Source organism: Heterocephalus glaber, unplaced genomic scaffold, assembly GCF_053883595.1.
Source record: "Heterocephalus glaber isolate CG9 unplaced genomic scaffold, H.glaber_assembly_v1.0 deba00001444, whole genome shotgun sequence".
Classification (NCBI taxonomy): Eukaryota; Metazoa; Chordata; class Mammalia; order Rodentia; family Bathyergidae; genus Heterocephalus; species Heterocephalus glaber.
Genome location: NW_028258297.1, coordinates 25,449,017 through 25,468,425, shown reverse-complemented (window position 1 = coordinate 25,468,425; position 19,409 = coordinate 25,449,017). Strand labels below are relative to the sequence as shown.

Genomic DNA, 19,409 nt, shown 5'->3' with positions numbered 1-19,409 from the left:
AAGTGGGGTCCTTGCCAACCCACTTTCGGGCCCCCTCCTGCCTCTCAGGAGCTGTATCTTGCCCCTCAATAAATATTTCCTACTCTTAACCTCCGTCGTTCCTAGAATTCATTCTTCAATTTTAGAGAACACAAACGATGTATCAGACATCTAACAAGTTGAGAGTTATAATATTTCCCTTAGATCATATTTAGAGGTCCTGATACCATTTCCTATATTAATGGTAGCTAGGAGTCGGGAGCACAAGGCGCCTGGTCACTGTCCAAGCTCAGTATCTGCCACTCTTTCCCAGGGTATCCAGCTTTTGAGTCGGGGTATCAGTTCACCAGATCTTCTTGGCAAACTCCGGGGGCCCCTGGAAACTTAAGTAGAAACCACTCCAAGGCCTGCTCTGAACCCTGCATCCCCTCCAGCTAGCCGTGTGCTGGTAAAAGTTTAGTAATGAGCTATCCCAAAAGAAAGGCCCCAAATTTTAGCATTTGTTGACTCCCAGGATGTAAATACTCCCACTTTGGCTGATTTCACGTTGTCAGTGAGGTGTAACTGGATCTCCAGAATCTGACAACATTCAGCTGGGAATGAGTCAACTCCAGTGCACACAGCCCTGAGCCCTGTGGTGCTCAAGGGGAGGGAGGGCGGACATCGGATGGGCTGCTCAGGTACCACAAGGAAACGGGAACCCCTGTGACACATCACAGCTGAGGGACCCTGGTAGGGGCAAGAAAGGAGGAGCTGGGGAAGGCTCATCAGAGACTTCAAACCCCCTAAAGAAGGCACATGGGGGGGATAAGGGAACAGGGATAAATGCCAGACAGTGCAGAAGCGGCAAACCTCTGTGTGGTCAAAAACAAACAGCGAAGTATTTAACCACACCCCCTTCTGTGTCCGGGAGTGTTCCTGTCCTGGTCTATCCTGGGGAAGTCTCCCTGAAGGATCCTTGGGAGCAGCCATCCCATGGCCCTGCGTAGAGGTGTCCTGCCTCTGAAATGTGATAAAGAAGAGATAGAAACTCAAGACATCAAGGAATCTGTTCCCTAAACAGACAGCGGCTCTGTCCACCTGCTCGGGTCCAGGTGGCCCCAAGGATGGAATCGTGCTGCAGCTCCAACACACACACCCCACCCCACCCCCCGCTCCCAAGCTCCTTCCCTAGTCCGACTTAATATGATGCGGCTTCCGGGTTAGAGGAGAGGGAAAGCTTCGCCTCCTCCAGCTCCTTAGGTCTCCCCACAGTCCATCCAGCCTCCTCTGTTAAGACAGCATTTGAGGATCAGGAAAGGCCCCTTCCCTTGGGCAGTTTTGGCTTAGCAGGCCTCTGGGAGCACAGCCAACTGTTACCACTTATGAAAGGCTTCGTTCTGTGCTCTGCCCTCCTGCCCAACAGCTGGCACACAGAAGAGCCCTCGCTGCCTGCTTTGCTGCCCCTTGCCTTTGAGAAGCCCTCACCTGGCTGGGTCGCTTACACAATTATCCCAGCTGCCTCCATCCCCTCCCTGCAGGAGCCAGGGGCCCATTTCTACCTGTGCCACTGGATGCTTTAAACACTCACTGAAGCTCTGTGGATTATAATTTCCTTGTCTATAACATAACAGTAATTGGACTTTACTATGAAGTTCCATACATGGAATAGAAAAATAAGATTTTTGTGGAACTTAAAAATGATCAAGTGCTAGATATGAGGAATAATAGGAAGCTAGGCTCAGAGGGGTTGGGAAACCACCCCGGTTACCTGGGTAAGGACTAACACAGCCAGACTCAGACTCCTCTGACATCCAACACTCCCTGCGGACGCCTGAGCTGGGCTGTGCAACCAGGACCCCACGTCAGAGCGTCGCTGCTTTTCCTCTGGCTCGACACAGCTCTGCAGCCTACCCCTGTGTCCCTAGGATCATCAGTTAAACAACTGCTTGCCCCTGACACATGGGTTTCTTCCATTATTTTACACCTAGTTCTCACCCTCTAGCCTGGGTTACCCTCTTCACCTCAGGGTAGAATTTTCCATCGACCCCTGAATCCTTTATTTTTATAATCTTTCTCCCCCTGATAAAGGGGATTAAACCCAGGGGCTATGGAGCTAGCTATATCCTCAGTCTTTTTTGTTTATTTTTTATTTTGAGACAAGTTTTAAGTTGCTCAAGCTAACTTCAAATCTGTGATCCTCCTGCCTCAGCCTCCCAAGTAATTGGGTTCACAGGCAAGCACCAGTGTCCCCAGCTTATGATTCTTTGTCCTTATCTACTATATGTTCTCCATGCCAGCCATGCCTCACACATATTTACACAGGAGGTAGACACAAGAGGAAGAAACTTAAAAAGGAACAAATCACTATCATTCCCATACACTTTGTCATGTAATACATTTCCAAAACCCTCACTGCATTCAAGAAAAATCCCATTGGTTGGTATTGTTATGGCTGTTTTTACAGTTGAGGACAACCGAAGCTCATAGATTTCATACATCTTTCCTTGAGGAAACAGAAGAGCCAGAATGGGAATCCACATTCATCTGACTCCAAAGACAACAGCAGGACCAGGCCCCTCCCTGAGGAACTGTATGATTAGAATCTTTGAGAATATTTGCTCTTAAACAGCACTGTCTCGAAGCTGGAGACTCATGAAGCAGCCAAAGGTGCTTTAAGGGCCCATAATCAATATTTGCTGATACAATCACACAAAAGACCCTGTGGGTTGGAAACGGGGCCGTCTCTTGCTATTCCAGTCACCAGTTCTATGGACCAGAAAACCAACCATCTCCAGGATTCTCAGTTCTGTGGAGACTAAAAACCATGAGGTTCTTCCATCTGAATCTGAACATGCCAGAGTTTCAGCTTCCACCCAGGTGTGCTGGAGAACTGATGCTGGGAATGGCAGCCATGCAGGGTCTCCTGAGGTCTCCTGCACCTGAGACCTCTGAGGAGACCTGGTCTCAATTCCTTATGGATGAGCCCGAAGTACAGAACTGCAGCCCTTCCCAGAAATGAATAGTAAATTTAGAAATCTGCCCTCTTTTGTAAAACGGGATCAGGATATGACTGGAGGTCTCTGGTGATTACACTGGGCAACGTATACCAAGTTGTATACTTTAAATACATACAGCTTTTACTTGTTAATTATATTTCAATCTAAAGTCTTCTGCATAAAAACATTATGATTCAGTTAATGAATGAGGAAGTATTAATCTCCTTGGTAGAGACAATAATGCTTAACCATTATGGAGTTTGGAGAAATATAAAACCCAAACTGTTATCAGAAAAGTTGAGATAATTTCCTATATTCTTTGTGTAAGATAAAGACCTGTCAAAGAGGAGGTTCAAAAGACATGGGAAAAAAAAACCCTAAATGCTCATCAACAAGTGAATAAAGAAAATGAGATATATGCACACACCAGAATATTATTCAACCTTAAAAGAAGGAAACAGTGCCATTGCGACAACACAGAGGACACTGTGCAAGAGAAATAAGCCAGGCACAGAAAGATAAGGACTATGTATTCTCACTCGTATGTGGAATCTCAAATAGTCAACTGTAGAAGCAGAAAGTAGATTATTGGTTGCCAGCCTCTGAGGGGAGAAGGAAATGTTGGGAGATGTTGGTCAGAAGATACAAAGTTTCAATTATGCAAGATGAATACTTCTGGGGATCTATTGTACAGCACCATGACTGTAATTAATGACCCTATACTGTATACTTGAATTTGTATATTGTATACTTGAAGAGATTAGATTGCTCTCACCACAAAAAAGAAAGAAAAGAGTTATTAGGTGAGGTGATAGATTTAATCATTTTAATTCTGTGATGATTTCATAGTGTATATCTATATCAAAATATCAAGATGTGAGGCCTGGGATTTAGCTCAGTGGTGAGTGGTGTCACCACCTGCGTCAAAAGTGCAAGGTCCAGAGTTTGATCCCCGGTACCACCAAAAAAAAAAAAAATCAAGATGTACACTTTATATACAATTTCTACTCGTCGATTTTACTTATGGAAAGCTGGGAGGAAAAAACAGATTAGGCTCAGGAAATGACCTGAGTATACCAGGAAGTCAAACTGCAGATGTTGAGAATAAAACTCTAATCACCTATGTGCAGCCTTTGTTGCAGAAAGACCAGGCAAACTGCCCGAGAGCGGACTACGGGAGCCAGGGGCTGGGCCAGCTGGCCTGCCTTAGGCAGTACAGAAAGCGAAGCAAAAAAGGTGAGGCAGGAACACCTGTTCAAGTGAATTCCAGGAAGCCACCCGGGTCGGAAGGGACAAGAAGGGGGTCTGTTAAGTTTCAGGGAGAAATAGAGGAAATAAAGAAGACTGCTTTTAGGCTGGGGATTTAGCTCAGTGGTTTTGCCGCCTGCTGCGCAAGCTCAAGGATCCGAGTTCAATCCCCAGTACCAAAAAAAACCCCTAACAAACAAACAAAAAAAGAAGACTGCTTTCAACTGGTGACGGGAAAAGAAAGAAGAAAAAAAAAGTAGTTAGGGTGTGAAAGAGCGCAGAGAAGATAACTTCCAATGAGTAAAAATGCCAAGGAAAGTAAGCATGCCCCAAGGTCAGACAGCTGACCTCTGCTCTCTGAGCTTCACGAAAGAGGAAACCGAGGCTGCTGAAGAGACCTTGCTGAAACTGACAGAGGGAGAAGCTTGGCTTTTTGTTTTTATTTTTGTTTTTTTGGTACTGGGGATCGAACTTGGGTCCTTGCCCTTGTGCAGCAGGCAGGGAAACCACTGAGCTAAATCCTCGGCCCTAAGTTGTTGTTGTTTTTTTTTTTTTGGTACCGGGGATCAAACCCTGGTCCTTGTGCTTGCGAGGCAGGCGGCAGAACCACTGAGCTAAAACCCTGGCCCTAAGCTTGGCTTTTTTGTTGTAGATGGACCCCCAAGTCCTGGGGTAATGGGCAAAAGAAGGAGGAAAAGGAATATAAAATAAGACTTTCAAGACTAATTAAATTCACAAAAAGGGGATAAAGAGTAATTAAAATAGAAATATAAAATTACCACTAAAAACAATTCCCAGCACTCAGGGAGGCTGAGGCAGGAGGATCACCACAAGTTCAAGGCCAGCCTGGACTGTGCAGTTCCAGGTCATGCTGAACTACATAGCAAGACCCTGTTCCAAAACAAAAGGCAAGGTGTACCTCTTAAAGATTAGTAGGGAAAGAAAACCCAGCAAACATTTGTGTAAGAAGTCTAGATGTTACCTGTCTAAAATATACTATCCACCAAGAACATAGAGAGGAACTGAGCCTCTAGTTTCTTTGCCAGACAATTTTCAAAGAGTGAGATTCTTTTACAGTTTATAATAAGAACTTGCCAAAGAAGTATGAAATCTGGATCTGGTAACGTATAATGATGGGTGTGAATTGAAGAAGCAAACAATTGACTTCATGGATATATACGTTCCCTGGAATAAATCCTTACAATCTCCAAAGAAAAGTGAAAAAGAAAATCCATATATGAAAATCTGACTCACTTCCTAAAAACCACAAGAAGGGAATGGCTGGAGGGAGGAGAGGAAAGTTGCTACTGATTCTTAGGAAAATAACAAAATGGGAGACCTAAGCAAAGTGGCCCAAAAGACCAAATAACCCTGGTTGTAAGAGTGTAGGACAGTGATGGTGAACCTTTTGGAGACCGAGTGACAACTGCAACCCAAAACCTATACTTATTAATCGCAAAGTGCCAACACTGCAATTAAATCTGAATACTGAGGTTTTAGGTTATAAAAAAACAACTCACACATTAACATCTTTTGTCTTAAAAGAACAACAACATTCGAGACACAGGTTCACCACCACTGGTAGTACCACAAGGTGTTTATTTGCACACATGCATTCCAACAGTTGGCTACCAAAGCGGAACCTGAGCCAGGAGGGCTGACATTGTGTACATACAGACTAGAACAAAGGTTATAGTATGTAACGTGAATGATGCCCCCATTTTTATTTATGAAAATAGTAGCCAAAGTTTACCTCTCAAAAACAAGAAGTTTGGCAGTAGTATAAAGAAGGGAGTAAATTCCTGATGGAACAAGAAGAGATTAACACAAAAGAAAGGAGATGAAGGGGAAGCCAGGCCTCTGATCTTCCCTATCTGGCAGTGGTGGGTGCGTCAGAAAATGATATGAGGAAGTGCTCAAGGACAGTGGCCTTGGAATCAAAGGCTTCTAGGAGAACACCAGAGTCTCTCAAGTAGAGGCAATAAACAGATCAGGATAAAGAAATTGGAATAGAAATGATGAAATTTAAAGGACCCCAGGGAGGTTTCTAAAGGCAGTTGAACAGAGAAAGAAAGAAATGAGAAAAAGAGAAAGATACAGCAAAAATACAATTATTGAATGCAAAAGTCTAGGGTGTACTAGAAATGTAACGGGGAAAGAATACGGTAAAATTAAAAGAGAGAAGCAGATAGATTTTATTGCTATGATTGAAATGGATAATAAAGGGGCACTTTATGGAATTGTTTCCAGGAGAAACAGAAGATGAGAAGGCAGTGGGGCTGGTTCCAGTATGCCAAGAATAATAAAGACATGCATGAATTATCAGCCAGCAACCCACATCAAGACAGAAGCATGGCCAAGCTTGGGGTGCAGGCTGCACCAGGCTTGGGATAGCCTTGCTCACATCTGCTGACTTTGGCCCCTCACCTGGGCCGCTTGCTTCCAATGGCACATGGGGAAGAGGGCAAAAGATGAAGAAAATGGGACTCGACAAAGACATCACTGATGTGTCTATGGTGACTACTCTGGCAAGCACAGTGCTGGTTCCCGGGAAATACAAGACTACATGCAGAACGCTGCTAGATATCCTGACAAACAGTAGAAGCAGAAGGCGAGTTTGAACATTTAAAATGTGGGATTTGCCACATAAGGCAGAGCAAAACTCGTTTTCATGAAAATTAAAGACACCACAAAGCATGATAGAATTGAAGATATGAAGATAGACAAGCAATTAATACATATTTTCTTTGAGAGGGAACGAGGCAGAAAGGGAAACCAGCCAACAAAAAAGGCGAGTAATGTCAAGAGCCAGAGGGACAGGGGCCTGAATCTGTGTCCCTGGCTCTCCTCTGCCGCTGCTGATGTGGCCTTGAGCAAAGTGCTGAGGACCCTGAGCCTCAGTTCCCTCCACTTTAATCTAGGGGTTTGTTTTTCGTTTTCTGGTACCAGGGATCGAACTCAGTACCTTGTACTTGCAAGGCAGGCACAGTGCCGCTGAGCTAAATCCCTAGCCCTTTCTCCACTCTAAACTAGACAGGTAATACCTAACCACAGAGCATTGTGGTCTGGCTCAAAATGTCCCCCAAAAGGCTGTGTCTGGAGATGGTGCTTTTGCGTGGTGTTAGATCTTGGGGCACTAACCTTAGGGATGGTTTAATCCGTTGATGAGCTCACAGATGAATATACTGCTAGGAGGTGTGGCCGGCTGGAAAAAGGAGCCCCTGGGGTGTGCATGTGAAGGGTCTGTCTTGTCCCCAGTCCCCCCCTCTTTCCTGGCACATTCCTTTCTCTCTCTCCTTCCTGGGTCTTGTGATGTTAGCTTTCCTCCTCCATGTCCTTCCACTACGATGTTTCCACCTCATAGCCAGCAAAAGCATGAGCCAAAATAAATCTTTTCTCCTTTAAGTTGTGTGTGTCAGGTATTTCATCCCAGCAATGAAAAAGAAGCTAAAGAAAAACCAGAGTAACTTCTGGTTGTCTCCAAGACAGAGTAAAGAGTACAGTCTGGCTCCCCTACCATAAACAACAATAAAACTGGACAGAATATATATGTTAAAAAACTGTTCTCAGGCACTATACCACAAAGGGTGCAGGAATGTGACCCCTGAAAAAAGAAAAACACAAGAAGTAAGCTGCACATTACTTCTTCCCTCTGCCTGGGGCTTTCCAACCACCAAACAGGGAAATGGAGACCCAGGGGCTTGTGGAAGGGAAAGAGGCTGAACATTAGGCTGCTGGAGGGACTGCGTTTGTGGGCAGGGTGCTAGGCAGGAAGGAACGGCACAGAGCAGAAGTCAGGAATCCACACGGGGGACCAACTGAGTCTCTGGCCAAAAACAGAGCTGCAAATGTGCTGGGTAAGATTTCCCAAGGCCTAGTGGAGAGCGACACATGGAGCTGTGCCCTGCACAGACTCCAGAGGTCACCCTGGGGAGCGGCCATGAGAGTTCTCAGTGATCACAGTGGAGAACTCAACTATGATCCAGGACTAGCTGTGCCTTTGGACCTGGTCCAACTAGTCATACAGAGGGGCTAGCCTGAGCCCACAGTAACCAAGCCAACATCTGACATCCTCAGCCAATCCACTGATGGACCGTCTGCCAAAACAAATGCAATATTCTTTTTTTTTTTTTTTGAGACAGGGTCTTGCTGTGCAGTTCAGGCTGGCCTTGAACTCACTATGTAGCCCATGTTGGGCTTGAACTCACAGTGATCTTCCTGCCTCAGCCTCCCAAATGCGGAGATTACAGGCATGCGCCACAAAGCCTGTGCCCTCATATCCAAAAGACTGAAGTCTCAGAAGAAAAGAAAAGAGAAATTGGGGAAGAAGAAATATTTCCAAAAATAATGACCAGTCAGGGGTGGTGTGGTGTGGTGTACCACACATCTATAAATCCATCACTCAGGAAGCTGAGGCAGGAGGATTGAGTTTGAGGCAAACCTGAGATACACAGCAGGTTGAAGGCTGGCCTGGACTGCACAGGGAGACCTTGCCTCAAACAACAACAATTTTAACAATATTGATGACCAAATGCAATGAAAATAACAATCTACAAGTCCAAAACTCTCAGTGTACCTTCAACAAAATAAAGACAGCCCCATCCATGCATATTACAGTCAAATCGCTGAAAAAGATTTCAGGAGGCCAAAAACAAACAACCAAAACAACCCACCATACTATGGGGTAAAATATGGGAACGATCACAGACTTCTCATCAGAAACAATAAAATCCAGAAGATAATGAATGACCTCTTTGACGGTCCAAAAGAGGAAAAACTGTAATCCCAGAATTCTTTATCAGCAGAAACATCTTTTACCACGGAGGTAAAACAAAGACACGTTCAGATAAGCAAAGGCAGAGAGAATTTGCCATCAACCAAACTACACAGTAAAAAATGTTAAAGGAAGTTCTTCAGGCCAAAGGGAAATGATATTTGATTAAAACACACACACACACACACACACACACAGTTCTTCAACACACAAAGGAGGCTATCAAATGTGGTAAATACATTGGATAGATATAAAACACTTCATTATAAAATTTCTTTAAACTACATTAACTGTATAAAGTAACAAAAATGGCAGTGTTTTGCCAGATCTGTAATGTATGTAGAAATAAAATGTATGTCAGCCATAGCATAAAGGACAGAGGAGGGGTAAGTGGAGGCATGTCATTGTAAATTGAGTTTGTTTATTTGTCTCAGTATCGAGGGTTCAACCCAGGGCCTTCACACTAAGCTGAATTTGGCTAAGTCTCTAAGTTGGCCAGGCTGGGCTTGAACTTGTGAGCCTCCTGCCCTAGTTCCCAGAGTAAGGAGTCAATAGAGAAGCTCTAATGGGCCATGTACAAGTACTTCATTACTCCAAAAAGAGACAGGCAGAAAAGAAACAAAAACTAGACAGAGAAATCAAGAACAAATAGTGAGATGGTAGAGTCAGACCCAACCTAATTTGCAGAGCACTCGTGAAGAAAATGCAATCAGGAAAGTGGAGCTCAGTGACGAAGCTGCCTTGGTGACAGATGTGAGCTTTTGGATGGAAGCTTTCCATCCAGTGGCTTTCAGGATGGAAGAGGGGAGTGGCCATAATGGAAGTGGAAGAGCAGAGATGGGGGAAATGAAAATTCTGAGGGAAGAGTATGTAAGTGCTTGTGCTGCTTCTCACACTGGTTTTTCAAGCACACACCCCACACACTGCTCTCACTGATGTGGCGTGAGGCTGGTCCATGTTGCAGTCTTACGAACAACCTCCTAAACCTGGCTGGTATCTCCTGACAGCAGGGGAAGCTGAGCTGGTTTGCAGGGCTGCTGTTTGAGGTGTTAGGAGACAGGAGACAGACTTCCACCTCCACTGCTCCGCGCAAACACCCGGTGGGAGGAAAATGTGCCTTGCGGAAGAAAACAAAGAAAGAGACTCTGTCCACTGGAGGAGCAGCTTAAAAAGAAGAGCAGACAAGTACAAAGAAGCAGGACCCAGAAAGGAAAATTAGAATCAAACCCATGACATGGGAAATAGGTAGCTATAAAATTAGAGTTTTAATTGGCATTAGGCAAAAAATCAATTAAAACAGGGCCTCACAGGGTAACATGTTTATTTGATTCAGTCAAGGCCCAGGGGATGCAAACAGAATATCTCACTGAAATGTGTCATCCCGACCAGAATTTATACCTAAATGACAGGGAAAAGTGGCCAAGAATAATTCAAATCAGTTCAGCACTCATTTACTAATGCCCTTCTGACACCAGGCTCCGTGTCAGGTGCCAAAGATAAAAAAAGTTACTAAGACCAAGGCAAGGCCTGCAAGAAATGCATACTTGTAGTGGGAGAAAGGCATAGAAAAAACTCAGAAAGCATTGGTTCTTGTAGCCACCTACCACTAGAAAATCACTTGACCTCAGTTTTATCAGCCATAAAATAATAATAACCACCCCGCAAGATTGTTGCGAGCACTACGATGTAACTTTCAGAGCACCTAGCACACTACAGTACTTAGCACCTAGCACCTACAGTACTTCAACAACTCTCTACTTGAGAGCAAGACACACACTAGAACCTAAATGGCAAGCAGAAGCTGTTTCTAACTACGCCTGGCCCAACCCCACTCAGAATCCTAACTCTTCTGGGAGAATGTGCCCACTTGTTTCACAACCATCACCCTGGATGAAGAATCACTCTGTGTCCCAAGAGATGTAAATTAGTGGAGTGTGCTTTGTGTGTGAATGCACACATGCAGAATAAAGTTTGCCAACAGCAGGGTAAACATCTGTCTCAGCTTGACACTTATGAAACACCTACTGTGTGCCGGGTTCACAAAATTCGAGTTTAAATTATTTCCACCCAATGACAAATACATTGCCTTAGTCTGTTTTCTAAGCTATAACAAAATACCCAAGAGGGGGTCATTTATAAAGAACAGAAGTTTATTTGGTGCACAGTCTGGGAAGTCCAAGAACATGTGTCCAGCACCTGAGAGCTTCCTGCTGCACTGTATGGTGTCACATGACAAGAAAGCTCTGGTCTCTCTCCTCTTCTTAAAGATCCACTGAGGCCATCATGGCAGTCCCATCCTTATGATCCCATATGATTCTAATAAGCTTCCCAAGTCCTCAACTCCAAACACATCAACATATGAATTTGGAGATTAAGTTTCCAAGACTTGAAATTTCAGGGACACATTCAAATCATAACAGGTATTCGTAAACACTAAGAGAACACAAAAACAAGGGACTCCCCCTGTGGGGGCAGAAGACTCACAAGCTGTTGGTCAAGCAAGATGAAGGGGCACCATGAGGAACAGAAAGGTGGGAGCTGGCAACATCGTGGTGTGCACGAGAAACTCCAACCCAGGCATTCATCGTGGCTGAGGAATGTCTAAAGAGTGGGCGAGAGCAGGCCCATGAAAGACATGCCTCAAATCCCTCAATCCCAGGGTGGCGAGTGGCCCGGAAGAGTGTGATGAAGGAAGACCCAGCTCCTCTCTGTGTCCCTAGTCCATCTCTCTGAAAGCTCTTCCCAAGCTGCATCTAATCAGAGCACGAACGGCCCCAAGAGCCCAACTCTGGGAGCAATTCCACCAGAGCATGACCCACCCTGTAGACAGTTTGTTGTATAGAATTGAAATCAATAAGCCGCCTCCCTCCAGAGCCATCTGCAGGCTTAACCTTGTCTCCAACTCTGGGATTGATTCCATCACCAAGTTTCATTAAGCCCTCCGAGATGTGTACCATCAAGTAGGGAGGGAAGATATGAACACAGATCATTACAATCCAGTGAAATAAAGGTTATAATTCAAGTGTGTCCAAAGTGCTTCAGGAGATTGGAAAAGAACCAGTTAACCCTCAGAGAGAACCAGGAAAGTCTCCACCAGTGAGGAAATATTTGAAGTGGGCTTTGAAGAATAAATAGGAGTCCAGTCATTAGGGACACATGTAGGAATTTTTCAGTCTGAGAATGGGTAGAGTTAAGGAGGAATGAGAGAGTTTGAGGATGGGTGATTAGTTATTACTGTCACTAGGGATTAGATACAAGCGTGCAGTAAGAGACAAGGGCTATTCATCAGCTGTAGAGTGCTTGCCCAGCTGGCACGACACCTTGGATTCAATCACCAGCATCAAAACAGCAAAGAAACCAAGAATGCAATAAGAGCAGAGTCTAGAATGGTGATTTTTCAACCCAGACTGCACATCAGAAACACCCAGGGAGATTTTAAACCTTTCCATGCCCAAACCACGTTCTGAACCCATTAAATCAGGATCTCGGAGCCAGAAATCGGTGTACATTTTTTAAGCAACCAAACTAACTCGAATGCGCTGTCAAGTTTCAGAACCACGGGTCCAGAGATAAGAGATGCAGATTTCAGCATTACTGAGGACAGGTCCCCTTGGTGCCCAGCAAGCTCCGAACACATATACCCCTGCCCCAGGGGGAGAAAACCACCAAACCAAGCCCTCAGCCTTTCCCTGCTCTCGCTCCAAAACAGTGATTCTCAATGTGTGGTGTCCAGATCGGTAGAGTCAGCTTCAGGGGGAAACTATTAAAAATGCAAATTTGCCAGCTGCAGCCCAGAGCCACTAAACCAGAAACTCTGGAAGTGGGGCCCAGCGATGAGGCATGCTAAATCTGGGAACCAGTGTCTTGGGCATGGATTCCTTCAGGGCTGCCGCAAAGCAAGCGCTTCAGTGTGGCTGTGTCCTGCACAGGACCTGGGAGCTGCTGCTTAGTCATCGGGGTCCAGAGGAGCCGGGCTGGGTCCCGTCATCGTGGTGGTCACCACCACACCGGGGTCTGTGGCCTAGGATGGAAGATGGCAGAGGGCTAATTGCTCAGCTGCTCTTCATGATATCAAGAAAAGGTTTTGGGGTTCAGGGCATGGGATTTGGTTTATCTTCTTTTAAAATAAACTGGACCCTTGAAGCAAACTTTCAAGATATTTTAGAGAGGACCAGACAATCGGGGATGTCGAAAGGCATGTTTATACCATGTGCATTTTTCCTCGGACGGGGAGATGGAGATGTTGGGGTCTTACACAGAGCAGGGCACAGCTAGCTCATTGCTTTGTTCATCTTCGCTTTCCAGGCTGCAATCACTCCAGGGAGGAAAAGAATAAATAAAAGAAGCAACAAAGGGAACGGTTTTCCCACATGAAGCGGATATTGCCTTTCCCCTTGAGACAGTTCAGGCATAAAGGAATCACGCACTCTCATGACAGCCATTGCTGCAGCCCTAATCCTGAAGGGATTTTGCCCTTGAAGAGTAGCAGTGGCTTTCTGGCTGCTGGCACCAGCCACTTCTGAGAAGCCAGCCAGCTCCACACTCAGCGACTCTGAAGAACACCAAGTTGTTTCTGGGCCACACAATCAGACGGAGAAAGTTCTTTCAGGGTGTTGCCAGTTCCTTTCAGCTCAGTTACTGTGCACTGAAGTCCTGGACCTGTTATGTTTTTGTTTTTATTTTGTTTTGTTGTTTTCCTGCTTTAGTAAATTAGGGGGGAAAAATCCCGGGTCTGGGAAACCTGATTTGACAGTGTGTATGTAGCGCCACCTGGTGCCCACAGCTCATCAACACAGGTTCCTTCCCAGCTCCCTTCTGTGTTTATCCTGTCTCCAGCTTCCAGACAGGTACACTTTGTGCTCTCAGGCAAGGTCAGCTTTCTCGTGGGGATTTCGGCCACAGTGATCTGCACTGGCTGAAAGTCTCCTTTGTTATCACAGGCACGAGACACAAATAATATGAGCGCGAAATAGAGTTTTCTCTTAACTAACGACGTAAATTCTAAAGCATGCATTTCTCTAACTGAAAAAAGGAAGTAAGTGAGAAATTTCCGACTATGCTCATAAATCACCACAAACAGCAAAGGGATACTTTCTTCCTTACCATTACTCTCTGGGCCTTATGCACAGGAAACCTGAGATGCCCTTGACATCATGGCATCCTGGATTCCAAGTTTCCAAAGCAACAGGCTGACAGAAGTGGAGGACAGGGTGGCAGGGAGGCAGTCTGGGGGCTGCAGTAGGGCGAGTGTGCTGACGGCCAGCTGCCCAGGAAGGTGAGTTCTGCAGCCGCTAATGAGTCAAGGTCAGCACGTGACCTCGGGCAGGTTCCTTTCTGACTCTTGTCTCAGCCTTCTTCACTATCTTCCCCATTCACTCCACATTATAAAAAGATGTCCAGCAACACAGTGTCTCTAAAACAGTACCTGATAGGTTTTCTACCTTCTGCAATCAGATGTGCAAGAGTCAGACAAGCCTTCTGATTGTGAGGGGGCAACCAGCATCTCCACAATGAGTTTGCATCATGGACAAAGCAGAGATGCTTGGATGCCTTCTTATGCCCACCCCAGAACGAGGGCAAAGGTACATGCATGGTGCCTGGGAGGCCTTTAGTCTCTTGAGGGGGTCTCCCAGCCCAAGTTACTTTACCAGGTCCTAAGGATAGGGAGTTCCACCTTGGCAACCCACAGACTAGAGAGTCTGGAGGGCAACTCAAGCTCTTAGGAACTACAGCAGAGGACGGTAATACATCCCACCAGAATCAGGTAGCCAGAGGCCATGAAAATGATGCCTGAGCAGGGAGTAAAAACCAAGTGACTGAGAATATGGGCATCTGAGAGAGGCTGAGGTTAGCAGCAGCAGGGTCTTTGGCACAGTGGTAAACAAGGACTCACTGGGCCGTCAAAGCCAATTTTCAAAAGTGAGACTTCAGGGTGACTGGTGCCCTCGGCCTCTCCAATTCTCTGCCTGGTGTTGGGGTACCAGACCGAGTTCCTTACACAGAATAAATCCCTGATACAGATTACGTGAGGAGCCTGGATTTCCTTCTCCCCCTGGTGGTATAGAAGAGCTTCTCTTCTCCCCACTGGGTTATCAGGGGAGGAATCAAGAAGAGTCAGGGTTTCACCACCACCCGGTGTTAGATGGCCACCCACCATAGGTCTGAAAAGATCCTAGAGCCAACGAGACTATAACAAAAAAATGTAACATTCATGTCATCAAGAGTCCCAAAAGAAAAGGGAAAGCATAGCTGAAAAAGCATTCTCACAGAAATAATGGTTGAAAACCTTCTCAAATTTATCAACAGACATAAACTCATAGTCTCAAGTGATTAAACCCAAAGAAATCCACACCAAAGACCTTCAAATTTCTGAAACCCACAGACAAATAAAAATATCTTGAAATCAACCAAAGGAAAAGATAGTATCAGCTTTCTGATTGCTGGACACAGTGTGTGACACCCACAGCTTAAAGGGGGAAAGTCTTAGTTTGGCTCATGTTTTAAGGGGATTCAGTCCATGGTCAGCTGACTCCAAGGCAGAAACATCATGGTGGAAGAGTTTGATGGAGCAAAGCTGCTCAGTTCATGGCAGCTGGGAAGTAGAGCAGAGGAACAGTGTCAGAAAGGAAGGGGCATGCCACCAGACATAATTCCCAAGGCCACACCCATGTGACCCACACAGACACACCCAGAAGTGTGCTCCACCTGTCCCCCTGGGGGAGATCCCAAAGTGGACCAAGTTGGCATTCCATCCTAACCTCCACAAAAATATATCATGCAAGCATTAATCAAAGGTAAGCAAGATGACTATATTAATATCAAATAAAGTCAACTTCAGAGCAAAGAAAATTACCAGAGAGAGGGACATTTCATAATCATTAAAGGGTCAATCCTTCAAAAAGTACTAGCAATACTAACTATATATGTATCAAACAGCAGATCTTCAAATATATATATAAAGCAAAAACTGATAGAACTGACAGGAGAAAGAGACAAACACACAATTATGGTTGAAAACTCCAACACTTCTCTCTGAACAGTTGATAAAATAGACCAAACATGAGCAACCATGTAGAAAAACTCAACATTATCAACTAATAGAACCTAACTGATATTTCTATAACACTTGATCCAACAACAGCATATACATTCTTATACACATTCAAATGCCCATTGAACATACCAAAATAGGCCATCTCTTGAATTATAAAATAAACCTCAAGAAATTTAAAAGAATTTAAATCATGGTGAGTTCTCTGATCAAAGGAGAAGTTAAAAACTGAATTTAAAAAATTGAACTTGAAATTAAAAACTGAGCACTGGCCTTTCCTGCATGCTAGGAGCAGAGACATGGAGTCCACCGTGAGTCTCACGCCAGCCCAAGCTCTTCACTGACCACCTGGGCCTGCCTGGGGGTCTCCGTGTCCATAGAGCTACTGACTGCAGGCGACAGCCAAGGCGGTATAAGGGACAAGTTGCTCATCTACTCCGAACCTAATTCCAGAAAAACCCCTACTCTTCCTACAGTTCGGATAGAGAGGAGTCCACTACTAGACAAGTTCAGAACTTTCTCCTGCAGATGGCCCAGGCTAATGAGAAGCTAAGAAACAGAAGCAGCTCCTTGGTCATTTCAATACTGAAAATATTGACAGGACCCTTGGCAAGATACAAATGGATGTAGCCTTATTTGACATGAATTGGGCAGATTCAAAAGAAGAGGATCATTCAGAAGAGAGTCCCCAAGACAGTTCAGAGGACAGCTCAGAGTCTGAGGATTAATAACCCCTGTGAAGTCACTATGGAAAACATTAAGCTTGCTAATTCAGAAGGCAGACAAGGCAAGACTGAAGTTTTAAACAAGAGTCGAGCAACTAAAAACAAGGAACAGTGAAACAAATGACCTAAAATGAAACACACAATTCCTATTTGCTAATTCTATAAACAAGAACATTTTGTATTTCTGGTACTATAGTGCTTTTGCATGTTAAAAGAAAAACTTCAGACAAATCTAACAGTTTGAGCAAAGAACAATTCATGAACTGAGCAGCACCTAAAATGGAAAGGGGTTCAGAGAGCTCCACTGTGTAGTGAGGGCAGCATGCTTTTATAGCTGCACACAAAAATAAAGTATAGAAATAACTTGATGAGGAACTAGCGATCGGCCCAGAGTGGCGCGGGGGTGTGGCTCAGCAGGCCCGGCCTGGCCGGAGGCCTCGGGACTCGGCTGTGGCGCGCTCGCTGTCCGACTGTCTGAGCGTCGGCGTGCTCCATGGGCAGCAGCCAGGGCCGCGACGACAAACTACAGCGAGGAGCAGCGAAACGAACTAGAGGCGCTGGAGTCCATCTACCCGGACTGCTTCACAGAAACTCCTCAGAAAATCCACTCAGCTTCACCATCACTGTGACATCTGAGGCTGGAGAAAATGATAAAACTGTCCAGACCACCCTCAAGTTTACATACAGTGAAAAATACCCAGAGGAAGCTCCTCTTTATGAAATATTTTCCCAAGAAAACCTAGACGATAATGATGTCATAGACATTTAAAAATTATTAGCATTACAGGCTGAGGAAAATCTTGGTGTGGTCATGATCTTTACTCTATGGACAGCAGTGCAAGAAAAAGTAAATGAAATAGTAGATCAGATAAAAACTAGAAGAGAGGAAGAAAAGAAACTGAAAGAAAAAGAAGCAGAGAAGCAATTATTCCACGGCACCCCTGTTACAATTGAGAATTTCTTATGTTGGAAAGCCAAGTTTGATGCAGAACTCTTGGAAATTAAAAAGAAATGGATAAAAGAAGAAGAGCAAGCAGGAAAAAATAAATTAAGTGGCAAACAGCTGTTTGAAACCGATCATAATCTTTTTTTTTTTTGGTACTGGGGATCGAACTTGGGACCTTGCACTTGCAAGGCAGGCACTGGAACCACTGAGCTAAATCCCCAGCCCCTGATCATAATCTTGACACATCTGATATCCAATTCTTGGAGGATGCTGGAAATAATGTGGAAGTAGATGAGTCTTTGTTCCAGGAACTGGATGACTTGGAGCTGGAGGATGTTGAGGACGACCCAGACTACGATCCTGCTGGGCCAGGGAGTGACTCAGAGGACTGATGCACCATCTCCGGAGAGCTCCACAGCCACAGCATCTGTGGCTGTGCTGAGAGGCTTTTCCTTTTTTTTTTGGTACCGGGGATCGAGCTCTGGTCCTTGCGCTTGCGCAGCAGGCAGCAAAACCACTGAGCCAAATCCCCGGCCCCACCTTTCTTATTTTTTCTTAGAAAACAAAAACCAAAAACTCTCAGGAGAATATTCTTCTGATAACTTTCACCCATTGAACTTAATAAACTGACCATAAAACTTCAAAAAAAGAAATAACTTGATTAGTTACGATGAGGCCTTTGGCTTGGTTGGACACGGTCTGATCCACTGGGGGCCTGGGATTGGCTGAAGCTCCACTATTTGTGTTTGGCTGAAACCCAGTTATTTGTTCCAAAAATACACTCCTATTTCAGCTGTTAAAGATGTTTTCTTTGTGAACCAAGTTACGACTGTGATTATACTTTCTTATCTAAGTTTTGCACAATAGGGTGACTAGTTAACAAATAGTTACTTCAAACTAGATTTTGAATGCTTCACTGCAAAGAAATAAGTGTTTGAAATGACAGATATGTTAATTACTCTGATTTGATAATTACACAATGGTGACAGGTATCAAAGCAACACATCGTAGACTGAGGATTTAGCTCAGTGGTTCTGCCACCTGCCCTGCAAAGCGCAAGGTCCCGAGTTCAATCCCCAGAACCAAAAAAAAAAAAAAAAGCAACACATTGTGCCCCATAAATTTGTACAAGTATGTGTCAACGTAAATAATTTTAAAATTGAATAACAGAAAAATGTCCAAACAATTGAACATCCAACAATATATTTCTAAATGATTTATTGGTCAAAGAAGCCTCAGCTTAGGTAAAAATTACATTGAATTGAATGAAAATGAAAACATAACATAAAAATTCATGGGATAGGGCCAGAGATTTAGCTCAGTGTTTCCGCCCCCTGCCTCGCAAGCGCAAGGACCCAAGTTCAATCCCCGGTACCAAAAAAACAAAACGAAACAAAACAAAAATTCATGGGATAAAGTTAAAGCAGTGCTAAGAGGAAAAAATTTCATAACTAAATGCATACATTAGAAAAGAGAAAAACCTATATCAATAATCTAAGCTTCCCCCACAAAAGCTTAGAAAAAGCAGAACAAAATAATCCCAAAGCAAACATAAGAACAGAAATTATAAGAGCAAAATTCAATGAAACTGATAACAGAAAAGCAACAAAGAAAATCAAAAGACCTGTCTCTTTTAAAAGATGAATAAACAGGCAAATCTCTAGCAAGACTAAAGGAAAAAGAGAAGGCACAATTTGCTAACATTGGG

The 19,409-nt window shown here is 44.4% G+C and overlaps 1 pseudogene; it reads left to right on the top strand.

The window, feature by feature from the left end:
- Positions 1–16,870, top strand: part of LOC101705374 (NOP protein chaperone 1 pseudogene) — a 42,931-nt pseudogene extending 26,061 nt beyond the window's left edge.
- The last annotated feature ends 2,539 nt before the right edge of the window (positions 16,871–19,409 follow it).